Genomic DNA, 13,650 nt, shown 5'->3' with positions numbered 1-13,650 from the left:
TAGGATTTTTAAAAACCATGTATCTGCTCCCACGTTTTTAAGTTTGTTCCCGGACCAAACCGAGGGTTGGGCTGCTAATTCCTGCAGCCCAATAATGAGATGCAGATGAACTGGGAGAGAAGGGAGTTTTAATTTCTGTAACCAGTTACAGGGAGAAGGCCTGGAAATTATCTCCAGACCAACTCAAAATTACAGAGTTTTCCAGAGCTTATATACCTTCTAAGCTATATGCATATATGTAAGTGTGTATTTATCTAAAGACATGAGTGATTAACTTCTTTTAATCTGTAACTAAGGTTTGAGTCTTTAAGACCTTCCACTGAAGCCTCAGTAAACTTACTTAATCTAAATGGGTCCAGGTGCTGGGATGATTGCCGTTATCTTGTCTCCTGCTAAATTACGGAGGTTTGGGGAGTTTCTTCAGACCCCCAATAAACTTGTTTGTGGAGGCCTGGGGAGTTTTTTCAGACCACCAATAAAACTTGTTTAATCCTAAACGGTTTCTGTTAAGAATTCCCTCATTATTTTGTCATGATTTAAGGCCCAGGAAAGGTCTAGGCAAAACTCTTGGTGGGCTTTTGTTACACTCCAGCCTTTGTATGAGGGCACTGGCTCTCTCAGCTTTTAATGTTTGACTGAACCAGTCAGTCAGTGCCGAGACAGTTGTTATGGAGGCCTGTGTTAGTGACGCCTGGCCTGCCACAAGCTGTCATCTAAAATTTTTGTTATTTTAAATGTATGCAAAAGAAAATTTTATGCAAAATAATTACATGAGTGTCTTAAATGCACTAACCATTTAACATCAGCACCATTTGATAGCTATGATCACCCATATTTAAAATACAAGAACCATTTCTTTCTTAAGAGTCAAAAATTTCATACTGTTTTTTAATCTCTGAGTCGGTGTTTCTATTCCATCTCCTCCACAGGATTTTATTCTAATGTAATACATGTTTATATTTGAAAATCATTTATTGATTACCCTATCATACTTTTCTGTAAAAAGGATATGTATAAATATACAGAAATTATAGATGTTTTTATTTCCACTGACCACAAATTATTCTTCAATGCCTTAGTTTTTATAAACATTAAGATAATATTTTATAGGCAATAAGTCCATTAATGAGATGAGTAAGACTGTTATTTACTTTTAAGTCTCGCTTATTATTTTAAGTATCCATAGATGAATATTATTTTTCTGTAGAATGAGCCAGAGTTCAACATGAATTTTATTCCTGCTTTTTTTTTATTTGTATAGATATAAATGTCAAGACCACTTACCCACATAAACAAGGAGATGGAAATGGAGGCAGCTTTGATGGAACGATGTCACTGGTTCTTCCAACTTCTTCCGAGTGATGTGCTAGAAATCACATGGGGAACCATTAGCAATCACCACTTCAGTTCTATCCAAAGACAACTCAAGTACATCTGCCTTCAATTTTACTGAGGAGTAAAGAATTTGAAATTGATGGTTTCAAGTTTCACCCGTGTCCAACCCTTGGAATGCAAGGACTCTTTTGCTTATCTGTGGTGGTGGATACCACGAAAATTATGCACAGACCTTTTTTTTTTTTTTAACTCATCAGCTATCGTGAGTGTTTGTGTGTTTCACGTGTGACCCAAGACAATTCTTCTTCTTTCAGTGTGGCCCAGGGAAGCGAAAGGTTGGACACCCATCCTTTCCCCAGGGCTGAGTCACTCATGTTCTCCACTTCTCGGAATCATCGTAAAAAGGCCTTACCAAGATTTATCAAATGAATATTAATTTTTACCTTTTACTCTCTTATTTAAGGCCCCTGTCTAGCTGCTTATGCTCAGAAAGGATTGAGAAAATGGAAACACGAATCATGTCAATAAGCCTTTTCCCAAAGAATGTTTTTGAAAGAATGCTTTTTAGGCCAGGTACGCGGCTCACACCTCTAATCCCAGCACTTTGGGAGGCCAGGGCAGACAGATCACTTGAGGTCAGGAAGGAGTTCGAGACCAGCCTGGCCAACATGGTGAAACCCCGTTGTATTGAAAATACAAAAATACAAAAATTGGTCAGGCGTGGTGGCGCTCACCTGTAATCTCAGCTACTCTGGAGACTGAGGCCTGAGAATCACTTGAATCCGGTAGGCGGAGGTTGCAGTGAGCCGAGATCACGTCACTGCACTCCAGCCTAGGTGATAAAGTGAGACCCTGTCTCAAAAAAAAAAACAAAAAAAAAGAAAAGTAAAAGAAAGAATGCTTTTTGTCTTATGGGCTTGAAAAACATTTTGTCAAAACTGGAGCCACAGAAATAGTTTCTATTATGCAAAATGTTCCCATAAAAACAAATTGGTGGAGTCCTCATTGTCAAATCAACCAACCCAGACTTACTTTTTGCTATTAAAAAAACTAACTTTATTTTTCCATTCAATATTCAAATAAACAAGTCAGTGATGCGTCCCTGACAGCACTGCTGCTGTCTAATCCTAATCCCCATGGAACACCGGGTCAGGAAGGAGCCCAGCGCCCGTGGGTGCACGCAGAGCCAGGGCCCCAGCCTTTCTCACTGGTGCTCTGCTCACGGGGGATTCTTCCTCAAACAATAATTTAGGGAAGGAGATGGGAAAGGCATCACACAAATACCATCACCCTTCCTGCTGTCCCTCAGCAGCATACCTACATTCAGAATGTCCTGACACAGGCTAAAGTAGCCCTCCTCCAACAGAAGCGTGACTGAGGCAGGGAGAGCACAAGTCCTGCCACAGCTTTCGGAGTGTCTTGAAAGGAAAGGTATACAAGCCAGCCTTGTAGCCTTGTCTGATGGCTCTGGGGTTTGACCTCAGGTGAACACAGAGAGGCAAGGGAAGGGTGTGATCCCTGCAACAGGGGTGCTCCCAGGCCAGCCCGCTCCTGGGAGAGAATGAGGAACAGAAGCTTGAAGATGGATCCCTCGAGCCTTCCTGCCTGTGTGCCTCCAGTTTGAAGAGCCTTGCTTCGGAACGAAGGGAGGCTCCACTTGGAGTATTAATCGTTCATCCCAGCATCTGCTGATGGCAGGAAGACACGAGCAGTGTGCTTTCTGCAAACAGCCTGAAAAGTCTTGAGGGGTTTAAGGAGTAACCATAAAGAAATGCAACTTGGGTAGCTTTAGATACATATGTCTTCATTTTCATTTTCATTTTTAAACAAAATCACACATAAGCATAATTTTAAAATCCAAAGAATACTAAAGGCCCAGAATGTAAAGCAGCAGCAGTCTCTGGCCCATCCCTCTGCACCCATCAGTCTCGCTCCCCAAAGGCAACCAACTTCAGAGCTGCGGCCATTCCCCGGATTTCCCTCCGAGCATCTAAATCAATAGTGTCCACTGCTCTTGCTCAACAGATCATTCTTAGGCATCCTTCATTTTCCTCCCACCACAGTGAGGCGAGCTTAGCCCTCCCCATCATCAGACACATACACATCCCCTCTCTCACCTTCCCAGGGTTGTAATCATAGCTGTTGTCAGACATTAGCATTTATCTCATTAAAACCAGATTGAACCAAGGTAGCAAATCAAGTCCATACCTCTTTTCTTCCGTGTACCTTCCTTTTTCCGGAAGCTGATTGTCATATTTTCTCAATTGTCTTTTTTCCTGTAACCTTTAAAAAATATTTACCCCAGTTCTCCAATCCATCACCTGTTTATCAATACATTTCCACGCACACAAACATACCAGTTTCTTGTTTTTCATAAAGATTTCCATCCTCCTGCTTCAGCCTGGATTCCTGGCTGTTGGTATGGGAAGTCTCTCCTTGCTATAATCTTGATGTGCTTGACTCTCTTGTCTTTGGGATCCCATTTCCTGGATAATTTGTCTTCCTCTTTCTTGGTTTACTCTCCAGTTTTGCTAGAGTGTACCCTCCAGCAGTTTCCTAGGAAAGGGCCATGTAAAGTAACCTATTAAAGTCATGCACACTTAAAAATGCCATTATTGTACCCTCTCACTTGACTGATACTTTTTCCTGGGTCTGAACCACACTCAATTGCCTCAGAGAACTGAAGTTTACAGCGTTTTAAAGTGAACATAGAAATCCACCCTCACAGTCAATTACCTTTATAATTGACAACTTCCATCCACCTTATCTGAGTTCCTTCCCCAGGAAGCCAACTCTCAGGCCTCCCAGATAGTATCAAGGAACTGAAACTCACCAGATCACCACATCCAGACAATGAAAAGCCAGACCCCTCATTCTTTTTCATCTCCTTACCTATCCCAATTCCTGTTTAGCTGCCTGTAGTTACATTCTTTCCCTGCTATGTAAGCCCTCAATTTTAGTCAATCAAGGAGATAGATTTGAGACTGAGTTCCCATCTCCTCAGCTGTAGCACCCAGTTAGAGCCCTCTTCCCTGGCAATACTTGTTGTCTCAGTGATTGGCTTTCTGTGCTGGGAGTAGCAGGACCCAGACCAAATCCCTGGTGTGTTGTTAACAAGTAGAATATTTTAGGTTGAATGGCACTTTTCCCTCCAAATTTTAAAGGCTTGTTGTAGCATCTTCCAGCTTCCAGTGTTGCTCAGAGAAGACTCTGATGATTCCTTTATTTGTAGGTGAATTATTATTATTATTATTATTATTATTATTATTATTATTATTTTATTATTATTTTGAGACAGAGTCTTGCTCAGTCTCCCAGGCTGGAGTGCAATGGCACAATCTTGGCTCGCTGCAACCTCCGCCTCCCAGGCTTAAGTGATTCTTTTACCTCAGCCTCCAGAGTAGCTGGGATTACAGGCGCCTGCCACTGCACCCAACTAATTTTTGTATTTTTTAATAGAGATGGGGTTTCACCATGTTGGCCAAGCTGGTCTAAAACACCTGACCTCAGGTGATCCACCTATCTCGGCTTCCCAAAGTGCTGGGATTACAGGCGTGAACCACCATACCCTGCCCTGTGAATTATTTTTATATGACCCATTTTTTTTTCTGGAAGCTTTCAAAATCCTCTCTGTATCCTGGAGATTCTGAAATTTCTTGATCATATGCATTGGTGCGGTTGTTTGGATTCACTATGTGGGGCATTCAGCAGGCCTTTTCCATATGAAAGCTCACATCCTTCAGTCTGGGGACTTTTCCTGCAATGTTCTGGGATAAATCCTCCTCCCAATTTATTCTCTCTAAATCCTCCTCTCGATTTACTCTTTTCTAGAACTGCAGTTTGTTGGGTGTTGGATCTCCTAGATTGCCTAACTTAAAAAAAAAAAGTTTCTCTCCTATTCTTCTTTTGTGATTTAATTCCATGTTCTCGGAGATTTTCTGAACATCATCCTTTACCCTTTCTATTAAATTTTAAATTTTGCCTACCTTATCTGATTTCCAAAATTTATTTTTATTCTCTAATTGTTCCATTTTTATATATAGTATTCTGTTTGAGGGTGTAGCATCTTCTCTTAGGTCCCTGAAAATATTTATTGGGTTTTTTTTTAAAGTTTTCTTCTGCTCTTTGCATTGCCTCTGTTTCCTTCCAATGTCATTTCTTTCTTTATCTTCCCCTATTTGTTTGTTTTAGGCATTCCCTTTTATATTAGAAGCTTTCCTAGAATTTTTGATGACCCCTGGATACATTCAATCATGTAGCCAAATCAGCTCCATAGAAAACACAGCAGCTGTGTTGATGAGATGGACTTGTCAGCTGGTGGGCCTCACTGAGGCCTGGTGAGAAATACCCCGAATCCCAGGCCCAGTCTTATTCAGAACTATTCCATTTTCCTTGAGTAGAACCCCCTAGTCTTCTGCCTTGCTGTCAGCTTCCTGAACGCAGGGTAGGGGAGCAGGACTCCCACCTAGTCAGTACTGCAGAATTTTGCTTAATCCCTTTGTTTTAAAACTCGTGCCTCACCCTCCAGCCACATCACCAAGTCCTCCAGTTCTCCAAAGAATCACCGTCCTCACTCCTCCCTGTAGTGGGGCCAAGGGCATGGCCACCTGCTGTGCAGGCAGGAGCAGGGGCTCTCTCTGGCCAGGTGAAGACTTTGAGTCACCCTACCTTGTCTCATCCCCACTTTCTCCTCTTCCTCAAGGGGACGCCCCGGGATCCAGGTCCTTTGCAGGCCTTAGAGGCCCTGCACATCAACTGTTCTCTGGAGAGCCCTTCTGCAAGCCTCCAGGATGTAGCTGCCTTCTCTGCTGAGACACTAGCGACGCCTCGTCTCCTTCCTAGGCTGCTGAGCCAGTAGTGTTGAACCCTCTCACCTGCCGTCCCCGCCTTTCCTATGCCCTTTGTCCTTGTAGGTTGACACCTGCGTCAGCAGAGAGCGGAAAGAGACGCAGGTGATCATTCTCTCATCCTTACCTGGCAGACAGGGTTATTTGCATAGATTGACTGAGATGAGTGTCCTGCGCTCTGAAGAACCTCGGTGGCTCCTCCTTCGGAATTGATTTAAGCAGTGGGAGCATAGTGTTTTGAAAACGGTCAACAGTGGGTTGGATTTATTGGAATTGCCCAAGGTGTTTGGATGAAGGCCTACATTAAGTAAGGCCCTTGGCAGGACGTTCTATGGAACCCGCCCTGAATGGTGCTCAGGGGAATAGGCTTTGGGGTCGGATCTCTTTGCAGGAGATGCACATTTTCTCTTCTTGGGGTTTGTTTCAAATTTTATATTGAAAGTTCTAATAAATTATGTAACAAAGCAACTGATGTGGTTGGATTTTCTAAAGTCACGGGACCACAATCTAGTTTTTGTAACACCTGCTAACATCTTCATGAGCTAAGTGATAAATCTGCTAATAGATTTTGGCCAGAAATGGTTTCTCAGAAACCCCCCCATCCACCAGGCCCCCATCATGGGAGGCCAGCAGCCGGTGGGCCCCATTCAGCTGTGCGTACTGAAGCATCCTTCACACCCTCCAGGACATGAGCACGTTAGCAGGGATGGACTTTTCCACCTCCTGGATAGAGCAATACACAGATGTCAGAGGAAAAAAGCCGTGTGCTCTTTATTTAGGATTTTGACATGTGCAGTTTTGGGGATCTTGGGAATGTTGTAATGTTCCAGGGAAAACTCTGACACTTTGTTTCTGGGTCACAAAGAAAACACCACCTTTCATCGCCAATTAGTTTTCCTCAAACCCAGGCTATTTCTGTCCAGTTTCCTTTGAAAGACCAGAACGAATGCTCGGCCTTATGATTTCTCCACTTGTCACTCAGCTTCATGATACAGATCTCAGAGAGCTCACCTTGGGCTCAAGCTGTTCTTCAGCACACACCATGCACTCTCTCAAGTTAACCCTTCCGTCCTTCTCCCAGTACTTAGCAATTGGCTAAATTCACGGATCTTACCTTTGTCAGGGTTCTGTAAGTGACTGACTTCTCACTTGGATTGTCTCTGATATCTTCTAGATCTTGTTTAATTTTAATTTCATGCCACACTCACGTTTGATGTCATTTTATTCCAAAAGTCCCTTTTTTATGTATTTAAATTTTACCTGAACATTAGACTTCACATAAACTTGATACTAATTCTTTGCTTCAAGTCACGGTTACTTCCTTTCCAGCCAATGCATATTAATGCATTCTGCTAAGTTGTAGCCTTCTAGAACAAGACTAGTTTAGACAATGTTGAGATTAATGCTGCTGCACGTTGAAACAAGCTGTGACATGCTGGAGAACACTTTGAGCCTGGATTTTTAAATTTGCAAATTAAGACTGTTGGACTAGACTCCATGCCTCTGAATATTACTAAGCTTAAGGGTTCTTCTGCTTCCATAAGTTACACAACAACATTCTTCTTAACATCATTCATTATGCTTCTCGAAAACTTTTGAGAGCCAATTATGTTTTGGCCTATTGCAGCTCTTTCAGGAATAAATTCTGTTAACAAGTTCAAGTTTGCCCCTCGGCCCAGCACCTTGGTGACAGCAGTGGCTGCGTGAATAAACACTTCCTTGGATTGTGGTAAGTTTTTAAGTCTCAAGTGTTACCCCCGAGACAATTGCCTTTCAGGGGAAGATGCTATGTCCAGAGGCACAGCATTTCAGCAAGAAAGAAAGCAAGGAGGGGGAGTTCTGGGCACAGGAAGGAGTGAGGACAAACAATGATAAGGACTGTCTGTTCCTCCCGTTTCCTGAAGGTCTTCAGAATATTCAGGAAAAACTCGTTAAGTGGACAACTTCAGCTGAGAAATGGAGTTTGTGTAGGAGTAAGCTGGGGTCGGATATCGCAGGGCCTTTGTTGTCCACCTAAGGTCATTAGAATCAGATTCTGCAAGGGACAAGGAGTCACTGAACGCCGCTGGGCAGGAGATGGCTATGACAAAGTCTTTGGCATTTGTGTGGAAACTGGAATGAAGGGGGAAAGGCTGGAGGCAGGTGATAGTGAGAGCTAACTTCCAGGTGGAGACGCCCTCCAGGGAGGGCTGCTGCAGAGGGAGCGTGGAGGGCTTGGTGACTGCTGGGAGGAGGGAATGATGGGGAGGGGAAGCGAAGAGCGCTCCATTTCTGAGCCTGAAATGGAGATAATTATGGTGCCAACAACAAGAAGGAAAATGCAGAGGGGAGAGTTGGTTTGGGGACGATTCTGAGTTCTGTGTTAGACAAGCTGCATGGGAGAGGACTGCTGACCTGGGGGTGGAGGAAGAGGAGTTCTGAGAGCTCCAGAACTCCAGGGCCTGCCGAGCACACCCACCACGACATCGGTTCCTCTGATTGCCTCTGCTTTCTCTGCGCGTGATCCCAAACTGAAAGGTCCCCATTTCAGTCTGTTTCCCAAGGACAATCTCCTCACCTCCAGTCATGGACGTTCCTCACCCTCAGCTCCTGGCACCTTCGTCAAGTTTCATGAGCACCACAGGACTCTAGTTACAGACTTAGCCCAGGGAGGCCCAGAGACGTCACTAATTTGAAAGATTCTTTTCTTTTTGCAATATTCTTTCTGATTATAAAAATACACGTTTCTTTTAAGTAACTCAAGCCCAGAAATTTATACACAAAAAGTCCAAGACCAAACCCCTGCACATGTAAACATGTAAACACGTGTAATCACGCATCCATACATGTGGAGACATGTAAATACAGATCTGTACAAACATGGCAATAAAAATGGAGAATGATTCAAATATCCAATAAAGTAAATAGATAAATTATAAATATTTATACAATAGAATACTATTCTGCAGTGGAAATTAGTGAATTATAATGCTATACATCAATAGGAATAAACCTCACAAATAGTGTTTAGTGACAGAAATAAGTCAAGGATAAATACTAACAGTACGATATTATTTATATGAGATCAAAACCAGATAAAGTTGTTCAAGAAGTGGGGCATGGTGGCTCACGCTTGTAATCTCAGCACTTTGGGAGTCCAAGGCAGGCGGATCACGAGGTCAGGAGTTCAAGACCAGCCTGACCAACATGGTGAAACCCCATCTCTACTAAAAATACAAAATTAGCCAGGCATGGTGGTGTGAGCCTGTAATCCCAGCTACTCAGGAGGCTGAGGCAGGAGAATCACTTGAGCCTGGGAGGCGCAGGTTGCAGTGAGCCAAGATGGTACCACTGCACTCCAGCCTGGGCTACAGAGCAAGACTCCGTCTCAAAAAAAAAAAAGTTGTTCAAGAACGTACACATAACTGGTGAAATTATAAAGGTAAGTGAGGAAATGGTTGTGATACGGTTTGGCTGTGTCCCCACCCAAATCTCTTGAATTGTAGCTCCCTCCCATAATTCCCATGTGTTGTGGGAGGGACCCAGCGGGAAGTGATTGAATCCTTGGGCAGATCTTTCCTGTGTTGTTCTTGTGATAGTGACTAAGTCTCAGGAGATCTGAGAGTTCCTCTGCACACGCTATCTTGCCTGCCACCATGTAAGATGTAACTTCACTCCTCATTCACCTTCCACCAAGATTGTGAGACCTCCACAGCCATGTGAAGCTGTGAGTCCGTTATAAATTACCCAGACTCAGATATGTCTTCATTAGCAGTATGAGAACAGCCTAATACAGATTGTCACAAAGTCAAGGCAGTGCTGCTGTCTTTGGTACTTCCCAAAGAAGCACATGAGTGACTACTAAGATATTGACAATTTTGGTTTCTTTCTTTCTTTTTTTTTTTTTTTTAGACGGAGTCTTGTTCTGTCGCCAGGCTGGCTGGAGTACAGTGGTGCGATCTCGGCTCGCTGCAACCTCTGCCTCCTGGGCTCAAGCGATTCTCCTTCCTCAGCCTCCTGAGTAGCTGGGACTACAGATGCATGCCACCACGCCTGGCTAATTTTTGTATTTTTAGCAGAAACAGGGTTTCACCATGTTGGCCAGGCTGGTCTCGAACTCCTGACCCCAAGTGATCCACCCACCTCAGCTTCCCAAAGTGCTGGGATTACAGGCATGAGCCACCGCTCCTGGCCAACAATTTTGGTTTCTTAACCTTGCTGTAGTTACATGGATGCTGGCTTTATTATTGTAACATAATTAGAAAATATAGATTTGGTCCAGCATTTCCAATATGCACGCTGTAGGTCATCTTTTGGTCCATGTTTCAGCCAATCACCAAACAGACTGTGAGAGTCTTTCCAACTTGCTTAGCTACAGCATCAAATGCAGAAGCTCTGCGAGCCGGACTCACAACGAACTCAACCTGCTCCGGCCCTAGGCTCCTCCCAGCATCATCTCACACTCTTGATGTCCATCCACACCCATTTCCCAGGTTTCTTTCTGTACACATGAGAAAACGCAGGCGTTCTTTGGGAGTGTGGCACACCTCCTCCTGGCTCCCACTGTACCTAACCTTTAGGGACCTGCTGGCACTGGGGTCTAGTTCTAGGCCTAGAAGCAAAGGGAGTGGTGGGAGTGGGAATCCAGAAACCTCAGAATCAGTTCGGGAAACTTATTCTTAAAGTCCTGTCCTTTAGCCACTCTAAAGTGAAGTCTGTATTAGTCAAAGTTCTTCAGAAAAGTCCCAGCGTCTGCAGCCAGCAAGCTGGGCCCCAGGGGAGCTGATGTGGAGTTCCAGCCGGACTCGAAGTCCTGAGAACCAGGACCGTCAGTGGTGTCCCCCCCAGTCTGAAAGCTGGCAGGCTCGAGACCCAAGAAGAGCCAATATTTTAATCCAAGTCCAAAGGCCAGAAAAACCAATGTCCCAGCTCAGCAGGCAGGAAGGAGTTCCCTCTTACTCAGTCTGTATGTTCTAGTCAGGTCTTCCATTGATTGGATGAGGCCTACCCCTGCAAGGGAAGGCAATCCGCTTCACTGGGTCCTCATTCCAATGTTAACTTCATCCAGAAACCCCTCACAGACACACCCAGGATAACGTCTGAATCAATGTCTGGGCACTCCATGGCCCAGTCAAGCTGATGTGTAAAATCAACCACCACACCGAATTCCAGGCCATGCTTTATGTTCATGCTCACTACTGGTAGAGGAGGGGAAGGGGAGTAATGGCAGAAATCATCGAAAAGCTGGCCAGGCCCAGTAGCTCATGCCTGTAATCCCAGCATTTTGGGAGGCCGAGGTGGAAGGATTGCTTAAGCCCAGAAGTTTGAGACCAGCCTGAGTAACAAAGTGAGACCTTGGTCTCTACAAAAATTTAAAAATTAGCTGGGTGTGGAGGCATACACCTGTGGTCTCAGCTACTTGGGAGGGGCTGAGGCAGGACCCCAGGAGTATGAGGCTGCAGTGAGCTGTGACTGCACAACCGCACTCCAGCCTGGGTGACAGAGTGAGATCCTGTCTAAAAAAAATAAAATAAAATAAGGAATATAAAAGTCACTTATAAAAGATTAGACTTTTGATTTTTTTAAACTTTTTGTGATAGTTATGCATGCTGCTCTAGAATTTCACAATACAATCAAGAAAGCCCCAAGGTAAGACGACACTATGAAGACTTCTCGGGAGGAGCTGTAAGGTGATCCTTGTTTTTCTAACCAACCAACTTTCTACTCTCTCCTTGCTATGATCTCCTCTCATCTTAGTTCAGACTTATGTGAATTTTCTCCCTACCTCAAACCTATTAATTGATTTATTTTGTATTTCTGGAACATAATAGGGGTTATAAAATCATTTAAAGGAAAAAATACTAAGTACTTCTTTCCACCTGTGCTTTAAACTTGACCCCTGGCTACAGAGAAGAACTTAAATAACCTGCCTTTGTTAAAATTATTTTTATTTAAAGAATGTATTAAAGAAAGCTAGGTATCCTCTTATGACCATCTCTCCTGCTTTCTAAAAGGAATCCATTTAGAAATTAACAAATAGGTCATGCAGTACTGGTGCTTCATTTCACAAAAGGCAGCTCTGCAGATTGGAAGCCTGTGGCCTCATGGAGGGGCCTCTCCAATGGCATGAGAGCCCAGAAATCTTTTCCTTCCTTCCCATCTCCTATTCTAGATCCCTTTCTATTCAGTTTTCTTTCTTCCTGATATGGTTTGGCTGTGTTCCCACACAAATCTCATCTTGAATTGTAGTTCCCATAATCCCCACGTGTTGTGGGAGGGACCCAGTGGGAAACAGTTGAATCACGGAAGTGGTTCCCCCATGCTGTTCTCATGATAGTGAGTGAGTTCTCAGGGGATCTGATGGTTTTATAAGGGGCTTTCCCCTTCACTGGGCACTCATTCTTCTCTTTCCTGCCGCCTTGTGAAGAAGGACATGTTTGCTTTCCCTTCTGTCATGATCATAAGTTTCCTGAGGCCTCCCCAGCCCTGCAGAACTGTGAGTCAATTCAACCTTTTTCCTTTAGAAATTACCCAGTCTCGGCTTTGTCCTTATAGCAGAGTGAGAATAGACTAATATACTTCCTTTTTAAAGCGTGTGTATTTTCCTTTCAGGTGCCTGAGTACTGAGCTTTACACTTTGGGAGATTAAAAACAATGGAAACATAAATCCTAAATGAAAGAATTTCAAAATTTCTGGCAAACAACACTTACATAAAATTAGAAGCTAATACAAGAGGGCAGAGTATAATCAAGTGTGTGATTATGTATTAGTGACTTTAATTGCAGCAGAATTTTTTTAAATAAGTAGGAAAATAGGATCCAGTAGCCTGAAAAGGTCTCATCAGGCTGGGCTTGCAGGAAGCCAAGGATTTGGCTTGCTTGGATGGAAGTCATTCTCGATTTGAAGGGAAAGGGGGCTTGTAGAGGTTGCTCCCCTTCTCATTCATCAACTTTCTTCATCCTCTTTTCCTTTTTATCTCCATTCATCTTTGTGCTTCTCTCTTGGGCTCGCTGGGTATCTCAAGAGTTATACCACTGAGATGTTTGCCCATGACCGTGTTTTATGGATTATGCTTTTGGTATAGCACGTAAAATTCCCCGTGAAACCCAAGGTCATGTAGATTTTCTCTGATGTTTTCTTCTAGGCGTTTTACAGCTTTGCATTTTACATGTAGATCTATGATTCCTTGAGTTAATTTTTGTGTAAGGTTTAAGATCTATAGGATCTCTTGGGGATGGGGGAGAACATATACACATCCAATTGTTCTAGCACCATTTATCCATATAAAGGATAGCTGAAAATACTATCCTTTATCCATTTAATTGCTTTGTGCCTTTGTCAAAATATATTTGGGGGTTGACATTTTGGGTCTTTGTTCTGTTCTATTGATCTGCATGTCTACTCTTAAAGCAGTCCCACACCATCCGGGTTACTGTCATTTTATGTTCAGTTGAGCTCAGATAGGATGATGGCCTTCTCACCCCGGCC

Source organism: Pongo abelii, chromosome 12 (genome assembly GCF_028885655.2).
Source record: "Pongo abelii isolate AG06213 chromosome 12, NHGRI_mPonAbe1-v2.0_pri, whole genome shotgun sequence".
NCBI lineage: Eukaryota > Metazoa > Chordata > Mammalia > Primates > Hominidae > Pongo > Pongo abelii.
Note: the sequence above shows the minus strand (reverse complement) of the source record.